We start from the raw sequence: 25,623 nt of genomic DNA, 5'->3' as shown, positions 1-25,623 counted from the left end.
AGAAAATATAGTGGACAAGCTGTTTACATTTTGTGCTGTGTTTACAGAACTGTCATAATTATTTACACTTCTCGTAGGTACTGGTTCTGGTGTTATGCCATGTAAACTTACACTCTGCGTTCTGTCATTACTACTGGCATTGTTTGTAGGGTTCGCAATGATCTGTCTGCATACATTACTTTGGTTTGATGTGGCTGGCAATTTGTTTATGTGTACAACTTGTGTCTCTGCATCACTTTCACCTAAGTAGCTGCGTATCCTGTGCTCTGTAGCTTCCAAATTGGTGTTCACTTTGTCGATAATGTCATTTTCCTTTTGTTGAATAACCCTTTCAACTACATCATTGATTAATTTACATCCCTTCACTACCGTTTCCGCTGCGGTACTGGTTTTGTCTAAAGTACCTGCTTCAGTTTGTGAAATTATACGTCAGATAAATTTTCATTAATTTTGTCTCTTTCCTTTTTATCACAGACTGATTCGATTTCAAGTGATGCTATATTTAAAGTGAGTTCATCTATTGCTGCTTGTATATTTTCGTAATCCTTGTGCAGTTTGTTTACTACGGTAGAGATGTTCTTTACTGTGGAAGTTAACTGTGTTTGTGTAGCTTCCAGGTTCATATGTATGTGTGTCTTTCATCGCTTATATTTGCTGCTCTACTGTATCATTCTGCTCGTTAAGTGTGTCTAATTTCTGTTTTATACCCGTAATGTCATTGTTTACTTTGGAAAGCTCATCTTGTTTTAGGTATTTTTCCGTGTCTTTAGAATTTACATTCTTCTCCCCGCCAAAATTCTGTGTCTAATCACTGATCTGCTGTGTGAATGTATCCTCAAAATCTCTTAACACTTGTTTCAGCTCTTGCTTTATTTTGTTTATGTCTGTGTGAGTAAGGTAAGGTTTGGCGGCAAATGTCAAATTGGTGTTCATATTTTTTATTTCTGCACGCAAACTGCTGTTTGTATTTTGTATGTCTGCACGCAAATTGCTGTAATTGGTGTTCATACTACCTAGTTTTTGAAGTATTACGGCAAGTGCGTCATTTTGGTTGCTTTTTAACGTATTTTGGTTGTCTGTACTGTACTGTACTGTACTCTGCAAATCAATATTTGACCTTCGTGTGATGGGTGATGGTAAGTGTCGTCAAAAATCATGTTATCTGCGCTTTCTGTTTTCCTGTGCGAACAGAATGTTGCTCGCAGAGATACGTGATGTAATTTCATCTATTGTCATCAACGTATCATCAATGTTAGAGCTCTGTGTAAGCTCACTAGCATTTATCATTTCGGTTATGTTCATCTCTGAACTATGTAATACGACTAATTGTGGAAGACATGGCGCTGGCACTTCTGATGTTCTGTCCTGAAATGGTAAGCCATCTTGGCTCATTGCGTTTTCGCCATTGTCAACAATAATGGAAACTGACTTTTGTGCCATTTTGTTTGAATATTACAATTAAAACTTTTGGAAAACAGAAGATTTAAATATATTATTTTTGTGAATTTAAACATACGATTTACGTGTCGTCAAGCGTTATTTTACATCCTTTTATGACGCACGAAATGTTCTAACACAAAAAAACTTCAAACTCTTCTCTCGTTACTCATTATGTAAAATTTCTAAAAAATTGACCACAATGGATTTAGGAAGGGAAAGTAAGGAAAGGGAAGTCTAATTACAACGCAGGAGGCGCTACCAGGCATAGCTGAGCAAGCGGTTTCGTAGCGGTCTTACCTTTGTTGCCATAAAACAAATAGAGTATATCCAAAATTTTCCGCAAATCCCGGTTCTTTTTGCTTCCTTTTTGAATTGGTTTTCTTCACAAGAATTTTTTGTTCTGGTTCTTTTGCTCTCAGTCGTGATGTTGCACATGAAAATTTGAAAATAATTAATACATGCAAAAAAATCTCGTACAATGTAATAAATAAGTTTGAATAATTTACACAACTGGTTTCATGGCCTTCTCAATGTCACGTCACAAGGTCGCCAGTTGTGCAAATTTAAATACCGTATACAGGGTGTTACAAAAAGGTACGGCCAAACTTTCAGGAAACATTCCTCACACACAAAGAAAGAAAATATGTTATGTGGACATGTGTCAGGAAACGATTACTTTCCACATTAGAGCTCCTTTTATTACTTCTCTTCAAATCACATTAATCATGGAATGGAAACACACAGCAACAGAACGTACCAGCCTGACTTCAAACACTTTGTTACAGGAAATGTTCAAAATGTCCTCCGTTAGCGAGGATACATGCATTCACCCTCCGTCGCATGGAATCCCTGATGCGCTGATGCAGCCCTGGAGAATGGCGTATTGTATCACAGCCGTCCACAATACAAGCACGAAGAATCTCTACATTTGGTACCGGGGAAGCGTAGACAAGAGCTTTCAAATGCCCCCATAAATGAAAGTCAACAGGGTTGAGGTCAGGAGAGTGTGGAGGCCATGGAATTGGTCCGCCTCTACCAATCCATCGGTCACCGAATCTGTTGTTGAGAACCGTACGAAAACTTCGACCGAAATGTGCAGGAGCTCCATCGTGCATGAACCACATGTTGTGTCGTACTTGTAAAGGCACATTTTCTAGCAGCACAGGTAGAGTATCCCGTATGAAATCATGATAACGTGCTCCATTGAGCGTAGGTGGACGAAACTAAAATGAGCTCTAACATGGAAATTAAGCGTTTCCGGACACATGTCCACGTAAGATCTTTTCTTTATTTATGTGTGAGGAATGTTTCCTGAAAGTTTGGCCGTACCTTTTTGTAACACCCTGTATATATAAAATATATATATAATTAAACAAATTGCTTGTATATTCTTGGCATATTTGATTTTTTATGAGTTTTTTGCTGGGAATAAATTGTCTTTCGTTTTTAATTCATAAATCTCGTAAATTGTGAGCCAGTCGTGTCGTGAACTTACTTCTGGTGTCCTTGGTTATATTCATCTTCTTCTGCCGTGAGTATGTCTCTCTTGACCGTGTCTATAACAGTTCTGAATCGGGCTTCTTCTTCCGATGCAGGCTGCTGACATTGAGATGATGCGCGAAAGAAAGGAAAACTTTCGTGGTTTTGCACAAATAATAATTATTATTCAAACAATACAAATGGCTCCCACACACATCTTACAAAAATACGTCATCTCCACTCGAGAACTAAACACAGAGTCTCTCTACTAATTGACAAAAAAATTGAATGAGGTTACCCTCATTTGTTACCGCCTTCCGTCGTAGTAAAATACACCTTTTGCTGATGCTTACAGCGGTCGCGCAAATTTTTTGTGCAAGTGATTTTCTTACGTACCAACACAAGCTGCTGAAAGAGAGGCGTGTGAAATACACTACTGCCCATTAAAATTGCTACACCACGAAGATGACGTGCTACAGATGCGAAGTTAACCGACAGGAAAAAGATGCTGTGATATGCAAATGATTAGTTTTTCAGAGCATTCACACAAGGTCCTCGCCGGTGGCGACACCTACAACGTGCTGATATGAGGAAAGTTTCCAACCGATTTCTCATACACAAACAGTAGTTCACCGGCGTTGCCTGGTGAAACGTTATTGTGATTGCCTCGTGTAAGGAGGAAAAATGCGTACCATCACGTTTCCGACTTCGATAAAGGGCGGATTGTAGCCTATCGCGATTGCGGTTTATCGTATCGCGACATTGCTGCTCGCGTTGGTCGAGATCCAATGACTGTTAGCATAATATGGAATCGGTGGGTTCAGGACGGTAATACGGAACGCCGTGCTGGATCCCAACGGCCTCGTATCACTGGCAGTCGAGATGACAGACACCTTATCCGCATGGCTGTAACGGATCGTGCAGCCACGTCTCGATCCCTGAGTCAACAGATGGGGACGTTTGCAAGGCAACAACCTTCCGCACGAACAGTTCGACGACGTTTGCAGCAGCATGGACTATCAGCTCGGAGACCATGGCTGCGGTTACCCTTGACACTGCACTACAGACAGGAGCGCCTGCGATGGTGTACTCAACGACGAACCTGGGTGCACGAATGGCAAAACGTCATTTTTTTCGGTGAATCCAGTTTCTGTTTACAGTATCATGATGGTCGCATCCGTGTTTGGCGACATTGCGGTGAACACACATTGGAAGCGTGTATTCGCCATCGCCATAGTGGCATATCACCCGGCGTGATGATATGGGGTGCCATTGGTTACACGTCTCTGTCACCTCTTGTTCGCATCGACGGCACTCTGAACAGTGGACGTTACATTTCAGATGTGTTACGACCCGTGGCTCTACCCTTTATTCGATCCCTGCGAAACCCTACATTTCAGCATGGTAATGCACGACCGCATGTTGCAGGTCCTGTAGGGGCCTTTCTGCATACAGAAAATGTTCGACTGCTGTCCTGGCCAGCACATTCTCCAGATCTCTCACCAATTGAAAATGTCTGGTCAATGGTGGCTCGTCACAATACACCAGTCACTACTCTTTATGAATTGTGGTATCGTGTTTAAGCTGCATGGGCAGCTGTACCTGTACACGCTATCCAAGCTCTGTTGGACTCAATGCCCAGGCGTATCAAGGCCGTTATTACGGCCAGATGTGGTTGTTCTGGGTACTGATTTCTCAGAATCTACGCACCCAAATTGCGTGAAAATGTAATCACAGGTCAGTTCTAGTGTAATATATTTGTCCAATGAATACCCGTTTATCATCTGCATTTCTTCTTGGTGTAGCAATTTTAATGGCCAGTAGTGTATTTAGGAAGTGTGCCATGGGGGACTTCCAGGGAAAATAACTACTCGTCTTCGAGTAGATGACTTGCATCCTCTAACAGACCAGATTCCTACCGAGTTCCCCACTCTACACTTGTCAATAGACTATTTTTCAGTCGATTTTGGGGCTACCGTAGGCTGCCCAAGAGCAGGGCATCATCGGAATCGCCAACTGAGGTAGGTTCTGCGGCCTCACTCTGCGATTCTCTGTCTTACTCCCTCTTAAAACTCGACAGGGTGCGCTAGAAGTGTGGTCCCAGGTGTGGGGAGACTAGTTAATTAATCGATAATAGAGGCAATTACGAGTGGAGGAATAGGTAGAACGAGAGTGACGCAACACTCCATCGCAGTATCGAGAGGGACGTCACCGAGCGTCCTTGTAGCAGAGCTCCAAGAAGGCATCACAACGCGCCATCGCTGAACCACAGAGCCATCGCAGCACGCCAGCACAGCTCCGAGACGGCGCTGCACCGTGCTGCCGCCGTGGGGTCACTTCACGCTGGCACTGCCACACGACCTTGAGCATTCGACTCCCACATCAGAGGGAACACATCAGGCCGGCAACATGAGCACCAAGTCCACCACGCCAACGACAATCGACAAGGTTAATGACAATGGAAGACAGCGATAATCCCTGTAGCACAACCGCCAGGGACGTGACAGACGAAAATGCTCTTGATAGTGCTCCAGCAACCGAGAGGGGTCAGGTGTACCTGAGTTACAGTGAAGCAGCTAAAACAGTTCTGAGAAAATTTGATGGAGATAGGGACCAATTTTCTGAATTTATGGACAACTGTGATAATGCCTATAGTTTAATAGAATCTAACGCTAGGACAGTTTTCTTAAAATATACACTACTGGCCATTAAAATTGCTACACCAAAAAGGAATGCAGATGATCAACGGGGATTCATTGGACAAATATATTATACTAGAACTGATATGTGATTACATTATCACGCAATATGGGTGCATAGATCCTGAGAAAACAGTACCCAGAACAACCACCTCTGGCCGTAATAAAGGCCATGATATGCCTGGGCATTGAGTCAAACAGAGCTTGGATGGCGTGTACAGGTACAGCTGCCCATGTAGCTTCAATACCATACCACAGTTCATCAAGAGTAGTGACTGGCGTATTGAGAACAACAGTTAGTGAATGTTCACAGTAACTCACGCTCTGTCCTTCCTTCCTATTGATATCGAATCGTGCTCCCATTCTACCGTTTTCTGCTGCTGTTGATATTACCTTCCATTCATTTGACCTTTCCATTTTACTTCACTGACCCTTACCATATATAGAATGATCTTGAGTATTTTCCTTTTCAGATATTCTTCCTTCCCTACCACGTTCAAATTTCTGACATTCACGTCCCGGTTCTTAGACTGTGACTCTTTCCATAGTCACCTCTCCATTGGCAGTCCCCTCTCATAGATCAGAATTTCTTGCCAATGGACAGATCATCATGACAGTTGTTCAAGTACAGGCCACATATCGTGTGGATACACGTTATGCAGCTGTTGCACTGTAGTTAAAATACACTTGGGGCAGAAATACATAGGTGGAGAGGATCATATTGTGCACACTTTATCTATTACAAATTACGTCAGTTCTATTACGTCATTCGAGGTACCTCGTAGCTGTGTAAGTACTCCTAATAATTTTATGTATTTTCTTCCGCAACAAAAATCCTGTAAGCAACTCTGTGAGAGTTTGTGCTAGTCTGTACGACAATACTGAGCCAGCAGCAGCCACGAATTACTAACGGTAACAACTGTTCCAAAAAGGGACACTCCGGAGCGGGACGGCATGGAGGAAAAAGGATCAGTTTGTGACTACAACAATGTCATTCGAGGCACCAGACACATATATATATATATATATATATATATATATATATATATATATATATATATATATAACTGCCAGGACAAGTTTTTCGTATTTATCGATAGCAAACTTCTATAATCATTACTGATTTCTAACCAAAGATAACGTATAAGAACTACCAATCCCTGATTTTTCTTGCAAAGCCATCCCTAAAATGCTAGATTGGGTGACATCGAATTCAGATCTTTAGCGAGTTACCTATTGTCAAACAAAGGTGCTGCGTAGCACTGCACTAGAGAGAAATACACACCTTCTATTCTCTGTCAAATTACGTTCAGTAACACCACTCAAGTTCTGTTACATCATTCGAGGCACCAACCAGATGTCTCACAATATTTATTTACGTATTTATCCGCGTTTCCGTATTATTTTCCATGATTCTAAAAAAAAAAATCCACCGATAAACAAGAAGAAACACTGCAAGCCGTCGCTTGCTTTAATCATAAATATACATCCTAGTGATGGTTAATCTTATTATCTTTACATAAAGAAAAGTCTTATCTTCTCAATAACCTTCAAATCGTGAGCTACACCCTTAGTTTTTGTATATGAAATTAGATAACTTACTCATGGCAGTTTTGTTGCCTATATCTGCGGTCACTTTCAGAACTAAAATTAATAAACAAATTAACTCATATAATAAAATTGAACCTTTAACTGCTGGTGTACCCATGTATCAGCACAATAAAATAAAAACAGTGAATAGTTGAGGGGGTAAGAATGAGAGCAGTGGCGTATTTAAATTTATCAAAATAATGACAAGTCTTTATTAATCCTTTTATAACTACAACGAGCTGATAAATCTTACAAAAAATGAGAAACATGAATCAGGAAAGGGATGGTACTTTATTGGCAAAGCATTCATTGGGGTGGAAGCTATACCCGGAATTAATCCCTTTTACAACGCAATCTCACTTTGTTTAAGTGAATCCACTGTGAACCCGAATTCCATTCAAATGGAATCAACTACGACCAAGTACACCACAAACTGCGGTTCACTGGAGAACAGGGAGTGGTGAATCTCATTTAACAACCCTACGCCGCTGCAGCAGTATTTTACTCTTCCACTTTGATTCAGGCGGCAGCAGAAAAAAGCGTGCCGTGAGCTAGTGGTGACGCGCTACGGCAGCTGTAACGTTCTGACGCGTCCACTAAAACTCACAGACTATGCGGACTGGTGATCTGATTACTAGAGCGCGGGAAACTTTCAGAGCCCTGATATTCCTGCACATTTCAGTGTGAAGTGCACCCGATCGCTGGTGTGGTTAAACCAATTTGACTCACAGGCACAACGGTGCGCGCTGGAATTGTCAAATGTCAGACTGTCGACTCAGGACGAATAAATTCACTATCGTGACGTCTAACATGTCCGAGATGACTTGCGGATACACTGTCGGTACAGCTGGAAACTGCCACTGGCTCTTAGTTCACCACAAGTTGCATACCACAATTCACGCCCACCAGCGAAACACCTGAAGTTCTCCACCAGGGGAGGACCGGAAGACGAAGAAAGGCAAAGAATCACAACCACTTTTCACCAAGCCTCGGTACGGGAGCCGAATTAGCAAAAACGAAACGGCTTCCACATTGTACACACCAACTGAACTATCACCTACATACTGAATCTCCCTTCTTGGCAGTTCTGTTGGACCGGTAGCCAATCCAGACACAGCACTGGTGTTCTTACGCTGGGGGAGCAAGCCTACACTTCCCATGGCCTAAGAGGAGCCAACCAAAGATTCAGAATTTCTCTTGTCTGAAAAAGAAACATTTTAAAGTAGGGAGGCTTCATTGTCACGGTAAACATGACCATCTTTCGGCAAAAAAAGTCTGCCTAGACGGGACCGCAGTCCCTCATAGGAGATTTTAATCTTTCCAGGTCGACCTTCGAGTTTCTGAAAGAAGGCTGTTAAGCTTCCAGACAGTCGTACCCGTGAAATACATATTTTTGCCGCTCGCTAAAAGGACTTGACGACCTCCTAGCGTCAGGGGAGTTACAGCCTTGTCTCCACTAAACATGTCCAACAACTGCTCTGTCCGTATTGTCCCACGTTCTAACGTGAGAATGCACAGAGTTTTATAGCCTGCCCACAGCAGTCCCTCTTAAATGACTTCCTCCACCCACTTTTCACCAACTGATCATCTTCGCAGCAGACTGTTGCCTGGCGCAGGTAAAATGTTTTGCGAACTGGCACCCTCCAGCTCTGACAGTAAGTGGAAAGCAGAGAATGCCATGGCCCAAGGTCCCTCTGCAGGTACAATCCACAGATCTCCGCTTCCCAGAATCACTCGCACAGCCAAGTCGTTGGCTTCAGCATATATGGCCCGCAATCCATCACCCCCCCCCCCCCCCCTGTTCTCTGTCGCCGCCCCTATGGCCCCTAAGGTACAAGTTCCATATAGACTAAACATGCAGTTATATGAACATTCTTGCCACAATTTCCTAATGTAAAAATGGTCGTAAACCACAGATGCCAAAAGTAGTGCTGGGGAACACAGGAACCATGATCCAAAATACGAATGTTAATCCGACTGACAGTGTTTTTAAAGTGAAAGAGTGGTGCGGCACCTCTTTACACAGTATCACAAACACTATAAGTAAAGTACCACGAGACTGTGTCCTATGGTCTGCCCAGGACCACAATGCAATAGCACTGCCGCGTACTCCGCTGTAGCCGTAGTTATGCTATTATGTATCCCAACCATAGAATAGGGTGTGAAATGCACTTCATTTTAAAAAAGAATATATATGTCGCAGTCCACAGACGACTCTGGCGGCATCTGGCTGTAGAAACAAAGAGAGAAGCAGTCACTGTAGGCTTCGGCTGAAAAAAAAGAGGAAGCACAGAGTCACAAAACAATACAAGCAATGAATCAAAATACGCACATGCTACTTTCTCCGTGGATTATACGTCAGTTGCCCTCTCTGCCCAGCCACAGTGTAGAATAGGAAATGTACTTCATTTAAAAAATACGGTGTGAGGCAATAAAAAGTGGCCTGGAGAACAGAGTTCCAGGGAAAGGAAACAGAGTACTATTTATTTTTATTTTTTTTATTTATTTATTGCCAAATTATAGACCTGTTACCTGATGTTTAAAACAGGTCGTACATCTTACAGTTTTCGTTTTTCAGCTTTTTACAGTTTTCTTTCCTTTCATTTTATCTACAACATTTACACAGAATGATACTTTTCAAAATAACAATAATTTAAGGTTGAAATATAAATAAAATTTCGTTGTTTATGACTGACGGTGAATACCTCGGAATGGTTTCTTCGAGCCGTTGACCGCCAGTCACACACACACACACACACACACACACACACACACACACACACACACGCAAATGGTTTTTAGTAGAGAAATTATGTTGCTTATCCTATTTATTACTAACCCTATGTATTAACTACTTTAGGTGCCCATCCATGTACAGCATTTGGTGTTTTCTTTGCTAGATTTCCAGCATTTTTGCTTATTTACTGTCACATCTCAGCTTCCTCCTCCTGTTCCTCCTCATTGTCACTATTTTCGTTGTCACTGTGGGTATCGCTGTCCATCCTCTGGAGACTGCTGTTACGCTGCACATAGGCATGTCTGTAATGTCGTGTCCGCCTATATTCTTCATGTGTTGTTTTTGAAATACTGTTTGTCAGTGCGTTTAATTGTGCCCATTGTTCTTAGTCTCTTATTGCTGCATATATATCTATGTCTGTATCTGTGTAATCTAAGAGTAGTGTATGTCTACTGTTCGCGTATTGCCCGCAGAAAAAGACAGTGTGTTCTGGGGAACCTTCTTCCCCGCATGTGCATGTAGGTGTCTGCCTCAGACTCACGCGGTTTAAGTGCGTGGGATAAGGTCCGTGTCAGGGTTAAGAAATGTACCATGCCGCGGCTGGGATCGATATGTTTCATTCTCAACCGCTCCCTTATGTCAGGGAGGAGGTCGTGCAGCCTACGTCCCTTATCACTTACATCCCACTCACCTTGCCATGTATCCAAACGCCAACTTTTAAGGTGACGTATCGTCTCTATGGGCACACCGGTTATTGTGTGTACCTTATCTAGTCTCCCCACCTTTAACCAGTACCTCGCAGCTCTGTATTTGATAGTGATATCTATGGGGCATATTCAGAGCACCACACACAGTGCATCTGCTGAGGTGGTACCGAAGGCTCCAGATAGCCTAAGTAGGACACTTCTCTGAATTCGTCTGGCGGATGCTTTGTTGGTGACCACGTTCAGTCTAAGTGCCCACGTGTTAGCTGCGAAGCTGAGTACTGATTCGAAGAGCGCACAGTGGTATGTACGTATGACTGGTAGAGGTAGTCTGTACTGTTTTGAATTTATCCTCATCAGTTTGTGGAGTATTTTTTCTGCTTTGTCTGTTGTTAGCCTTATGTGTTCGTGGAAATTCAAAAAAAAAAAAAAATGGCTCTGAGCACTATGGGACTTAACATCTTAGGTCATCAGTCCCCTAGAACTTAGAACTACTTAAACCTAAGTAACCTAAGGACAGCACACAACACCCAGTCATCACGAGGCAGAGCGTGGAAATTCAATTTTTCATCTATGTGTACCCCAAGATAGCGCGAAATGAGTGCTCGTTTGATGTTTGTGTCCCCAATTTTAACCGAAGGATTCCTTTGGAGTGATCCTTTCAGTATAGTGTATGTTGTTTTGTTTTCGGCTATCCTGAGTTTGTTGTTGTGACACCACTGAGTAATTGTTTGTAGTATTCCACTGGCTGTCTCTTCTAACTGGGCTCTGTTGTTTGCAGTGACTACAACTAACAGGTCATCTGCGTAGGCGAAAATTCCGTCTGACCTGTCATCCCCATCCAGAAGTTGTAGGAGGGGTTCGATTGTTATGTCCCAGAAGATGGGGCCGCAGATCGACCCCTGAGGACAGCATTTTGTAATTCTTTTAATTACTTTCCGGCTGTCCATCTGCCATTCGACTACTCGGTCTTTACAGTAGTCTAGAAAACTGTTGTACAGTGACTGCGGTACCTCCAGATGTCTTAGCCTCTGAAACAGTGCGGGCCACCAAAGATTATCAAATGCTCCGGCAAGAGTACTAACCAGACTTTGGCAGATGTTGAAAGTGACCTGCCGGCCGGGGTGGCCTAGCGGTTCTAGGCGCTACAGTCTAGAACTGCGCGACCGCTACGGTCGCCGGTTCGAATCCTGCCTCGAGCACGGATGTGGTTGATGTCCTTAGCTTAGTTAGGTTTAAGTAGTTCTGAGTTCTACTGGACTATTGACCTCTGAAGTTAAGTCCCATAGTGCTCAGAGCCATTTGAACCATTTTTTTGAAAGTGACCACCATTCGTCTCTTGGCACTTTTGGGCCCTGGTCAGCAAGTTGCCGAAGGTGGATCGAAGTTGGGCTGCTGGAATTGCTGCAGTCTCATCCGAAATGTTCTGCTGCAATTCATGAAGAGTATGAGATCTGTTGCCGTACGCCTCAAACTTGAGAGCTCCCCACGCAAAGTAATCGCACACTGAGAGGTCAGGTGACCTGGGTGGACAGCTAGGGCCACGACCAGACTGACCTCTGCTAACAACTCTGTCAGGCGTGAAGACTGTGTAAATGAGCTCCAAGATTCGACCGGCTGCATAGGCAGTTCTTTCATCGTGTTGGAAATAACTATAGGTCTTTCTTTCCTCCGGTAATGCTCCCACAAATTCACGTCCAATCGTATCCACTCGTGCAGGCCACTTTTATTTGACCCATCTCGTATGTACGTCGCAGTCCTCGCCTGGCCCTTTTGGCAAGCTGATTGTAGAGAAACTGATGCAGTGTGCTCCGTCCGTGGACGAAGAACTCTCTGCTCCCTGACAGTGGGCACGAAGCTGCCAGTCATAAGAAGCACAACGCTACAGACGTTAACATAAACTGTATGAAAACGTTAGTAACTTCTTATTGCAGAAATCTGTTTGTCACACAAAATGAAACGGTGAGAGGGAGAGAGGCAGCCTACGCGCAATAAAAATGTCATTTTTTGCAACAGAATCTACGTATGTGTATTTATCCTTTAACTGAGTTTGCTTTTTAAACGTACGATCCGTTCTCTGTACCGTTGTAAGATTCAACTGTGGAACAAACTGGTTAGCATCGATTCATTAGAACATCAAATGTACTATAAACTTGAGTGCTTGGTCTTGGGTTACACACACACACACACACACACACACAGTGGAATTAAAGTTCTATTTGATTTTAAGCAAACGAATGTTAAGAATATGGAAGATTCTAGTAACAGTAATTCTGACAATGCCAAGGTGAGCCCCATCTGTCTTGCCTTCCTGATTCGTAAAGGAGGGTTTGTTTGTCGAGTAGGCTTTAACCCATTACCTATTAAAATTTTCTTTTTGTAGTCCTAATCTTGAATCATTTCGTTTGATCTGTTACTTCCTGCAGAGCTGAAACTGGGAAGCATACATTATTATGCGTCGAAACGGCAGATATTGAGGTAACCGATCACGAAATTGAAAACCAGCTGCAATCGCTTAATAGTGTAAAGGCTTCAGGACCAGATGAGATATCTTTAAGATTCTATAAAGATTATGCGAAAGAACTTGCTTCCCTTCAAGCAGTAATTTATCATAAATCGCATGAGCAACGAAAGGTACCTAACGACTGGAAAAAAGCGCAGGTCATTCCCGTTTTTAAGAAAGGCCGTAAGACAGGTCCACACAATTATAGACCTATATCGTTGACGTCAATCTGTTGTAGAATAATGGAACATGTTTCATGCTCAAGAACTATGACGATCTTGGAAAATGAACAGCTCCACTATAAAAATCAACATGGATTCCGCAAACACAGATCCTGCGCAACTCAGCGCGCTCTGTTCCTCCATGAGATCCACAGCGCAGTGGACAACTGCGCTCACGCTGATGCCGTGTTCCTTGATTTCAGTAAGGCATTTGACACCGTCCCGCATTGCTGTTTAATGAAAATAATACGAGCTTATGGGGTATCGGAGCAGACCTGCGATTGGATTCAAGATTTTCTTGCAGATAGGACTCAACAAGTCGCTCTTAACGGAACTAAATCGACAGGAGTAAAGGTAATATCCGGAGAACCACAGGGAAGTGTGATAGGACCGTTGCTGGTCACGATACATATGTAGTAGAAAGCGACAGATGCTCTTTAAGGCTATTCGCAGATGATGCGGTTGTTTATACCAAAGTAACAACGCCAGAAGATAGTAAGACTTTGCAGAACGACTGCACGGAATTGATGAATGGTGCAGACTCTGGCAGTTGACCCTGAACGGAAATAAATGTAACATATTGCGCATACATAGGAAACGAAATCCACTACTGTACAGCTACACTACTGATGACAAAGAGTTGGAGACGGCGTTTGCAGTAAAATATCTAGGCGCAACTATCCAGAGCGACCTTAAGTGGAATGACCACATAAAACAGGTAGTGGGAAAAGCAGACACAAGACTCAGATTCATCGGAAGAATCTTAAGGACATGTAACTCATCCAAGAAAGAACTGGCTTATAAGGAGCTTGTTCGCCCGATTGTTGAGTATTGTTCATCTGTCGGGGATCCCTATCAGATAGGACTGCTAGAGGAGATAGAGAAGATCCAACAAAGAGCAGCGCGTTTCGTCACGGGGTCGTTTAGCTGGCGGGAGAGTGTTACGGAGATGCTAAACAAACGCCACTGGCAGACATTACAAGAGAGTCGTTGTACATCACGGAGAGATTTAATACTGAAATTTCGGGACAGCACTTTTCAGAAGGAGTCAGACAATATATTACTCAACATATATCTCACGTATAGACCACGAGGAGAAAATTCGAGAATTAGAGCCAATACAGAGGCTTACCGACAATCTTTCTTCCCACGCACTATTTGCGAGTGGAACAGGATTGGAGGGATCAGATAGTGGTATCGAAAGTACTCTCCGCCACACACCATTAGGTGGCTTGCGGAGTATGATGTAGATGTAGATGCGTTAGCAGCTATGACTGACAGGTATGTGTTATATGTCACCACAAAATGCTAATATCCATATAATGCTGTAAATATATACCTTAGAGTCCATAATTACCACATGCATTGGATCCTTAGGATTTTCGTGGTATGTATTACGACAAAATACTTGATTTGATCAACTGTCGAATACACTTGTCAGGTTGGATTAATGGACGTGGCTGCCTCCATCGAGTCTATTTTAGTGTTTGCACAAGCATAATACGGAGCAAATAGAAGGCACATATTCGATTACCTGTATCGTAGCAGCACACACACAAAACAGCGTGTAACTGGATTTTCATGACCATTCACGTTTAGAAGGTGTGACCAGAAGAAGATGATATGTCGTCATCTTCTTGTCATGCTAAGACATAGATAGTCCTGTGTCTCTCCTACAGAGAATTAAAGTACATACAACTGATTTCCACTTACAAATACAATGTATGGCTGTTCACCACTGCTATTTTCCTACATTAAATGCGAGCCCCCCCCCCCCCTCCATGTGTTTAAACCAGCATGTAAATCTACATCGTATCCCTCCAACTGTAGTGTTTATAGTGTCCCTTAATCCAGTAAACGGTCTCGACTATAGTGCATTCAGAATTACGTAAGGATTGACAGTTCGGAAGTAGCACAGGTGAGCATGGAACAGAGTTGTCAAGTCCCGCACAGAACTCTCACGTAATCTCATTTTTCATTCAACTCGCTCACAGACACGAACTAGATCTTTAAATGTGGTGCCGACTGTAATTCGTTGTGAAATAGTTTCACTATGTGATGGTTTCATTTTTATTTTTAAAAAAGTTTATGTAGACAGTAAAACGACAGTTTTCAAAAACAACTTTCCGACGACATTATCAAATTTTCTACATGCGAGAAAGTTTTTTGTTATTGAAGTTAGGTGTACACATTATGCGAATGAAATGTCCAGAAAACATCAAATTTTCATCTGTTTCAAACCTTAGCGGTGTCGAAGATTCCTAACGCGAGATACAGGGCTGTAAATAATATGACGCGCAATCGTCTGCTCGCGTACTGTAGCGACAGGCAGCAGATCTCTACATTTGTAAAGACTTGATATATTTCTGATATGCGTCCTTATTTCTAAAACAACAAAAAATAAAATAATGTTTGTTTGGTATCTTAAATAGGACAACATCTATTCTGAGAAACAAAAACAATACAAAAACGGCCAATGTATTGCAGACATTATTTTGTATACTGTAATATTTATGCACAGATTCTATTCTGGAAATGTACTTTCTTTGGAATTAATATTTGATAATGCCGCCATATTAAAATTTCAAAACTTAGTGTGAATTAATTTAGTTATGCCAGTGCTTACAAGTGCAAACTGTGCACTCCAAACGTGGAGCTGAATCCGTTTGTGCTGCATCTCTATGTGGATAATGGTAAAACTCCATTGACATCGCTCACGTCGCTATTACAGACACTTGAAGTTTCACTGTCACTACTGTCATTTAAATAGATAATCATCTCTCCACTGAAGTCTCCAAAGCGCCTTCATCCAGCCATGCTCTTTCCATAATGTTGTGTATGTGTGTGTTTGACGGCTTTCTTCCAGTCTTCAGAGGTAACGTGAGTAATAGCTTCTTTAGTGCGTGCTTCTACTGCGGAGAGCGTAAATTTTTTGTTCTTCGATATAAAGAGGAGGAGACAGTTTGGTACGAAACCTTGTGAGGTGCCTGCATGCAGTAGAATCAATCTGCCCCCCCCCCCCCCCCTTGCCGGACGGCGTCTGCATTGTTCCTTTAATCGTGTTGTCTGTCCACTCCTGATTAACTACGTGACCAGAACTAACCCACGTTTCATCGAGCCAAACCACGTCATTAACATTTATGCTAAATATTTCCCTTAAAAATCGGCATCGTTATGCAGCAATTTCCTCCGTTTCCATCAATAGCTTACGACCGCAAAACTTTCCGTAGTGAAATCCTTCGTTGTGCAAAGCTGTGAATAACGACGTTTGACTGCCCTGAAAAAGTCCTGATTCTTCAAGTTTCACCAATAACTTTGAGAGTGTGGGATATTCCTCTCTGGGACAATAATCGTAAACATGTCGACGAATTGCATCCTCTGCAAATGAATCTAAATTCGTAACACACTTATCCATAGAACGTTTCTTCCTGGGAGTACCAAGTTTGGATTGTTCTCCAACTTCCTTTTCTGTCTCGAACAGTTCCTTCCCAATTCTTACGACAGTGTTTCGGTTGATATTCAGGGCTGCTGTCATGCTGTCTACTACCTTGCTAACGGAGAGAGTGGGCCACCATTAATTTTTTTATTATCAAAGTAAGCTCTTAAGGAACAAACCATTTCTCTACACTGTCCTCGTAAAGCAATGACCTGTCAACGAAAACGACGTCGAACTTTTCCACTTCTTACTTTCGATGTACTTTCTTCTGGCATGTTAAATAAGACAGAACAAATGTCACAGAAACAATACGGTAGCTCCTAAACTGCAGCCGGCCGGTGTGGCCGAGCGGCTCTAGGGGCTTCAGTCTGGAACCGCGAGACCGCTACGGTCGCAGGTTCGAATCCTGCCTCGGGCATGGATGTGTGCGATGTCCTTAGGTTAGTTACGTTTAAATAGTTCTAGGTTCTAGGGGACTGATGACCTCAGATGTTAAGTCCCGTAGTGCTCAGAGCCATTTGAACCTAAACTGCAAAGAAACAAACACAGCGCGCAGCGATCGCACTGACTTACTCACTGCAACTAAATCGCGGCACCAGCGGAAGTGTTGTGGACTGAGATTTGGCAACTCAGGGGTCACGTGCCCGCTGGGCTGCGGCTACAGTCATCACGGGATTGGCTGAAACCGAGCCGTGCCTCCGGCGCGGCATTCTCCCTACCACTTCCGTCGCAGCAATCAACACAAAAGTAATTTTGAATAGACTATACAACAGTTTTGATTAGCGCACAGTGTAACTGCAACTACTGCTTTTATATCTATGCACAGGGCTTAGTACATGACGTACTCTGATTCCCGCAATAAGATCGTCGTCACGTTTAGATGCATAAATTGTTTTTTCTCGTGTGCCCCTGCAGGTAGTAATCGTTTATGATTCCAAACGGTAGTCCAACTACTAGTAGTAGCTACTAAAGCTGGCAAAAGCATCGCTGGTTTTCTTTGCTAGTGTTAAGAATAAGGACAACTATCTAGTTGGAGAAATGTAAAGACAGCTGACGATAGGTCACCACAGCATTATGAACCGGTTTTAAACTCTGCAAACGGTTGTTATGTTTTTAGATGTACAACATCTCCAGTACAACAAGTCCAGATGTGTGTGGAACATTATAAACAAAGTTTTGTATATATACCTTAATATGGTAAATGGTCTCAGTTTTAACATTTTTCACTAGTGCACTAACATATGGCCGCAGACCACTGCTGTTTATAGTATTTGCCACGAACTACCTGTTTATAGCTTTAATAGTTAGTTTCAGTCCTTCTTGCAAATCTTCTACCTGAGAGCATTCGGGAAGTTTAATTCACCCTCATACCTCCTGCATAATAGAGCTGTTAAAGCACGCCACGCTGCCAGCTCTTTTGTAGTTCATTCTTGAGGAATATCTACACTCCTGGAAATTGAAATAAGAACACCGTGAATTCATTGTCCCAGGAAGGGGAAACTTCATTGACACATTCCTGGGGTCAGATACATCACATGATCACACTGACAGAACCACAGGCACATAGACACAGGCAACAGAGCATGCACAATGTCGGCACTAGTACAGTGTATATCCACCTTTCGCAGCAATGCAGGCTGCTATTCTCCCATGGAGACGATCGTAGAGATGCTGGATGTAGTCCTGTGGAACGGCTTGCCATGCCATTTCCACCTGGCGCCTCAGTTGGACCAGCGTTCGTGCTGGACGTGCAGACCGCGTGAGACGACGCTTCATCCAATCCCAAACATGCTCAATGAGGGACAGATCCGGAGATCTTGCTGGCCAGGGTAGTTGACTTACACCTTCTAGAGCACGTTGGGTGGCACGGGATACATGCGGACGTGCATTGTCCTGTTGGAACAGCAAGCTCCCTTGCCGGTCTAGGAATGGTAGAACGATGGGTTCGATGACGGTTTGGATGTACCGTGCACTATTCAGTGTCCCCTCGACGATCACCAGTGGTGTACGGCCAGTGTAGGAGATCGCTCCCCACACCATGATGCCGGGTGTTGGCCCTGTGTGCCTCGGTCGTATGCAGTCCGGATTGTGGCGCTCACATGCACGGCGCCAAACACGCATACGACCATCATTGGCACCAAGGCAGAAGCGACTCTCATCGCTGAAGACGACACGTCTCCATTCGTCCCTCCATTCACACCTGTCGCGACACCACTGGAGGCGGGCTGCACGATGTTGGGGCGTCAGCGGAAGACGGCCTAACGGTGTGCGGGACCGTAGCCCAGCTTCATGGAGACGGTTGCGAATGGTCCTCGCCGATACCCCAGGAGCAACAGTGTCCCTAATTTGCTGGGAAGTGGCGGTGCGGTCCCCTACGGCACTGCGTAGGATCCTACGGTCTTGGCGTGCATCCGTGGTGCGTCGCTGCGGTCCGGTCCCAAGTCGACGGGCACGTGCACCTTCCGCCGACCACTGGCGACAACATCGATGTACTGTGGAGACCTCACGCCCCACGTGTTGAGCCATTCGGCGGTACGTCCACCCGGCCTCCCGCATGCCCACTATACGCCCTCGCTCAAAGTCCGTCAACTGCACATACGGTTCACGTCCACGCTGTCGCGGCATGCTACCAGTGTTAAAGACTGCGATGGAGCTCCGTATGCCACGGCAAACTGGCTGACACTGACGGCGGCGGTGCACAAATGCTGCGCAGCTAGCGTCATTCGACGGCCAACATCGCGGTTCCTGGTGTGTCCGCTGTGCCGTGCGTGTGATCATTGCTTGTACAGCCCTCTCGCAGTGTCCGGAGCAAGTATGGTGGGTCTGACACACCGGTGTCAATGTGTTCTTTTTTCCATTTCCAGGAGTGTATATACAACTTTAAGTTTACAACTTTTGCAAACGATTGTCCATTAAATGCAGTTATACCTTGTACTCTCCAGTCACAGTCACATTTCTACATACGCTGTGTTTAAAGCAGTATGTAAGCCTCGTCTGCAATAGGTGCCTCTTTTTTTCTAATTGCTATTTATATTCAGCGCTCTAGACATATACACCAGTTTTTGTTGCAATGCACATAACACATTAACTCGAGGGATAACATTTCTTGTGGTAACCAGAGCTAATTCGATAATGTCTATATTTGATGGTAGCGTGGAAAGCATTGTTCTAGACTGAGATAAATATGCCACCCCTGCTTTAATATATCAGTTCTGTGTAGTACGTATATCGTCTTTGTTGGAGTTGATGTTAAGATTCGCCAAGTAGTCTGCTGGTAGATAATTAAAACTGTCGGCAGTCAGGACATAATTTATAAGCTTATCTGATATGTGCATAGCAGTCAATTCTCGTGTTTTCTTATTACAGCTGCAGAACGTTAATAAACACCGTGCTGCAGCTATTCTGTAAGATATTCGTTCATTGACGCCACCTGGAAGCAATTGGCTTGGAGTACATTGTAAATACAACGTTCTTTTTTTGAGCAGAGGAGGACATATAAGTTTCTCGTAGTCTGAAACACTTTATAAAATCTATCAGGAGGTTACCGACAACTTTTCTCACTCCCAGGTTTTTGATTTGATATATAAATTTGTTATATATCTTTAGTCCGCACCTGGAGCTTAACCACATTACTTCACCTGCTCTGTACATTAGTAAATACTGTTTGTCAGCCTCTAATACATTTCCACAGTGAATTCTCTTCTATTGGGTTGTGGGCTGGTAGAGAACCACTAGCTCAATATTGTGGGAATTACATGTCTTTCTATTCTGTATGGGACCCATGTGAATTCTCTTCTATTGGGTTGTGGGCTGGTATAGAACCATTAGCTCAATATTGTGGGAATTACATGTCTTTCTATTCTGTATGGGACCCATGGCGGATCTCATCCACAGTCAGCATTCTCGCAGTATCGCATTTACGAATTTACGAGTCTTATATCATCGTCACAAACTAATAATATTTCCGGGTTTACTTGTGTAAATATCTACTTGTTGTAAGATGCGATGTTACTCATTATTCTTAGTAAACAGATAAATTTTCGTAGCAAATACTGTAGTGTCCACCGCGTTTCTTTGGAATTCTATGCATCTTTCGAAATTACTTTAAGAACGATCATCATACTCGGTTGTGGCCGACAAAAAGGAGTGCATTTCTCACGAAACACTATAGGGAGGGAATATATTCGACGAGTATGATTCCAGAAGAATATAATAATTCCAATCCCAAAGAAAGCAGGTGTTGACAGATGTGAAAATTACCGAACTATCAGTTTAATAAGTCACAGCTGCAAAATACTAACACGAATTCTTTACAGACGAATGGAAAGACTGCTAGTAGCCGACATCGGGGAAGATCAGTTTGGATTCCGTAGAAATATTGGAACACGTGCGGCAATACTGACCTTACGACTTATCTTAGAAGAAAGATTAAGGAAAGGTAAATCTACGTTCCTAGCATTTGTAGACTTAGAGAAAGCTTTTGACAATGTTGACTGGAACACTCTCTTTTAAATTCTAAAGGTGGCAGGGGTAAAATACAGGGAGCGAAAGGCTATTTACAATTTGTACAGAAGCGAGGCGGCAGTTATAAGAGTCGAGGGGCATGAAAGGGAAGCAGTGGTTGGGAAGGGAGTGAGACAGGGTTGTAGCCTCTCCCCAATGTTATTCAATCTGTATATTGAGCATGCAGTAAAGGAAACAGAAGAAAAATTCTGAGTAGGTATTAAAATCCATGGAGAAGAAATAAAAACTTTGAGGTTCGCCGATGACATTGTAATTCTGTCAGAGACAGCAAAGGACTTGGAAGAGCAGTTGAACGGAATGGACAGTGTCTTGAAAGGAGGATATAAGATGAACATAAACAAAAGCAAAACGAGGATAATGGAATGTAGTCGAATTAAGTCAGGTGATGCTGAGGGTATTAGATTAGGAAATGAGACACTTGAAGTAGTAAAGGAGTTTTACTATTTGGGGAGCAAAATAACTGATGATGGTCGAAGTAGAGAAGATATAAAATGTAGACTGGCAATGGCAAGGAAAGCGTTTCTGAAGAAGAGAAATTTGTTAACATCGAGTATAGATTTAAGTGTCAGGAAGTCGTTTCTGAAAGTATTTGTATGGAGTGTAGCCATGTATGGAAGTGAAACATGGACGATAAATAGTTTGGACAGTAAGAGAATAGAAGCTTTCGAAATGTGGTGCTACAGAAGAATGCTGAAGATTAGATGGGCAGATCACATAACTAATGAGGAGGTATTGAATAGAATTGGGGAGAAGAGGAGTCTGTGGCACAACTTGACGAGAAGAAGAGACCGGTTGGTAGGACATGTTCTGAGGCATCAAGGGATCACAAATTTAGCATTGGAGGGCAGCGTGGAGGGTAAAAATCGTAGAGGGAGACCAAGAGATGAATACACTAAGCAGATTCAGAAGGATGTAGGTTGCAGTAGGTACTGGGAGATGAAGAAACTTGCACAGGATAGGTAGCATGGAGAGCTGCATCAAACCAGTCTCAGGACTGAAGACCACAACAACAACATGATTCCAGTACGTTGCCACCATCGTATACCTGATGTAGCGATCACATGCGAGAACTTCTCGATAAGGAGAGCTCCATTTTGGTATAATCTGTGTTGTCAATGTCAGTAACACGTCAGTCCTATAATAAATACAATAGAAAGCATTCCACAGTTGATGTCAGTAATTACTTTCTGGTTCAGTGTTCGTCGCACGTCGGAATTAAAGGGCTGACCACCTAGCAGTGTTGTTTGAGATGCAGTTCATCTCTCTAGATGCGTATTTGGTAGCGCTGTGAGACGCAACACAAAGTATCTTCGGTAGAAAGCGTAAGACTTTTTATTTTTGTTTATTCCCAGCCGATGTGAGAATGTTTCTTTAACACGTACTGCTATTGACGGAATGGCTTTGTTAGAGTTTTTACATCGTTTTATGATATTTCTGCTAGATGTTCTCCTCTAAATCACTGTGATTGGTGGATATGCTGTAATACATTTTTTAGGACATGGCTTCGATTATCGACTATAGGAATACTATTCTAGCAGCGACAATGTGTTATTTCCGTTTTATTTTGTGTGAGAAATAGCGAGCTTTAGTAATAAGAACTTAGTAACGTCTTAACACGGTATACGTTCACGTCTGCAGCGTCGCGCTTCTTAAGACCAGAAGCGTCAATCCCCCTTATGACGGCACTGCTAGGGGGCAGATAGTTCAGGGTCCACAGTCGAGCTGAGCCTGTCGGTTTCTTTCCAGCCAGCCCAGCTTACCAACAGGAACTGTGAGGTACATATTTTTTCAAAAAAACAAATTGTATTTCCTATCCTATGCTACGGCTAGGGAAAGACAGTAGGGCTGACTGAATATAACCCACGGAGAATGTAGCAAGTGCGTATTCTGGAGCATTGCTTTAATTGTTTTGTGACGCTATGCTTCCTCTTGCTTCCAGTCGAAGCCTCAAATGACTCTCTCTCTCTCCATCTCTCTCTCTCCCTCCCTCTCTCTACAGCCAGATTGCCAACATGGTCGTCCGCGGATTGTGGCATACATATTATACACATTCTTGGTTCAAATGGCTCTGAGCACTATGGGACTTAACTTCTGAGGTCATCAGTCCCCTAGAACTTACAACCACTTAAACCTAACTAACCTAACGACATCACACACATCCATGCTCGAGGCAGGATTCGAACCTGCGACCGTAGAGGTCGCGCGGTTCCAGACTGTAGCGCCTAGAACCGCTCGGCCACCCCGGCCGGCTCATGCATATTCTTTTCTAAACGAAGTGCATTACCCATCCCGTAGTAAGAGTAGGAGACATAGTGGCATAGCTGCAGCTACAGCGGAGCGCTGATGCGATGTTGCGTTCAGCGGAGCAGAGGACACGGTATTCTTGTTTATCAGTGTATTTTTCGTTAGTCCTTTTGGTAGTAGCCAACGGCCTTGCCGCAGTGGATGCACCGGTTTCCGTCAGATCACCGAAGTTAAGCGCTGTCGGGCATGGCGGGCACTTGGATAGGTGACCACCCGGGCCGCCATGCACTGTTGCCATTTTTGTGGGTGCACTCAGCCTCGTGATGCCAATTGGGGTGCTAATCGACCGAATAGTAGCGGCTCCAGTCAAAGAAAACCATCGTAACGACCGGGAGAGCGGAGTGCTGACCACATGCCCCTGCTATCCACATCCTCATCCGAGGATGACACGGCGGTCGGATGGTCCGGATGGGCCACTTGTGGCCTGTGGAGGGGGTGCGTTTTGGTAGTCCTTTTGTTTATACGCCACGGGGGTTAAAGAAACATGTATAAATACATAAAAAATATTGTGAGAGTACTTATACACCTGCCTAAAGCCTCGAATGACATAATTTGTTATAGACACAATCTGATCCTCTCTCGCCTACGCTGTTCCGCTCCAGAGTGCTCTTTTTTAGAACAGTTATTAGCGTGGCTATTGCTGACCCAATAATGGCGAGCAGACTGGTGCACAAACGGTGCGATAGTGCTTATAGAATTTTTCCCATGGAAAATATTACGTAAAATAGTTGTGAATACTTACACATCTACCTGCTACCTCTAATGGCGTAATAGAACTCAAGTTACGTATTTTGTTATAGACACAGTCTGATCCTCTCCCCCACATACTGTTCTCCTCCAGAGTACCCTTTTAGTTGGAATGTAACAGCTATTACTGCTAGTAAATAGTGGCTTTTGGTATGCTGTTGTCGAACATATGGACTCTCAACTGCAGTGTTAGCGTATATAGGATTATGCTATGAATAAATATGTAAACTTGTGGGAGTACATACTTTTCTGCCTCGTGCCTCGAATGATGTAGTAAAGCTCAAATGATGTGTAATCTGTTATTAACAACAAACAGACACTTGCCGATTCTCTCCCTACGCTCCCTTACTCCAGAATGTCCTTTTTTATAACAGGTATTGCTGCTAGTAGGCCGGCCGGAGTGGCCGAGCGGTTCTAGGCGCTAGAGTCTGGAACCGCGCGACCGCTACGGTCGCAGGTTCGAATCCTGCATCGGGCATTGATGTGTGTGATGTCCTTAGGTTAGTTAGGTTTAAGCAGTTCTAAGTTTTAGGGGACTGATGACCTTAGAAGTTAAGTCCCATAGTGCTCAGAGCCATTTGAACCTTTTTTGCTGCTAGTAGTCCGTGTCTACTGGTACCACAGCACTGTCGAACAGTGAGTCCACTGCCTGATACAAAGACGCAATTGTAGTAGAGAACGCCAAATAATGCTGCCCTTGCAGCATTTTTTGTTTTTTTGTTTTTGTTTTCGACCTACAAAAAAATGGTTCAAATGGCTCTGAGCACTATGGGACTTAACTTCTTGTCATCAGTCCCCTATAACTTATAACTACTTAAACCTAACTAACCTAAGGACATCACGCACATCCATGCCCGAGGCAGGATTCGAACCTGCGACCGTAGCGGTCACGCGGTTCCAGACTGAAGCGCCTATAACCGCACGGCCACACCGGCCGGATTCGACCTACACCACTGTGCGTTAGCATTACTGCTCCTGACAGGTGTACTGTCATACGAAAGACTATTAATTTTTCAGCTACCAGCCGGCACCACAGTCACATAATGACAGGTAGTGAAATACTAATTGTTTTCAACCACCTGGCTACGACACTGCATGTTGTAGCGAAAGTAAATTGCAGGCAGTGCCTCTCGTTGCTAACCCGGCTATATTCCCGATGCTTCACGCTCTGACATCCCGCTGCTGCTGATGGAAGCAAAACTGCTGAAGTAAACAATTATAATAGCAACAGTATCAATG

At 43.5% G+C, this 25,623-nt stretch overlaps 1 pseudogene; it reads left to right on the top strand.

The window, feature by feature from the left end:
* Positions 1-23,756: 23,756 nt before the first annotated feature.
* Positions 23,757-23,874, top strand: LOC124803973 (annotated as a pseudogene).
* Positions 23,875-25,623: the final 1,749 nt, after the last annotated feature.

The sequence above is a fragment of the Schistocerca piceifrons genome, chromosome 6 (assembly GCF_021461385.2).
Source record: "Schistocerca piceifrons isolate TAMUIC-IGC-003096 chromosome 6, iqSchPice1.1, whole genome shotgun sequence".
Classification (NCBI taxonomy): Eukaryota; Metazoa; Arthropoda; class Insecta; order Orthoptera; family Acrididae; genus Schistocerca; species Schistocerca piceifrons.
Note: the sequence above shows the minus strand (reverse complement) of the source record. Positions and strands in the feature narration are given on the sequence as shown.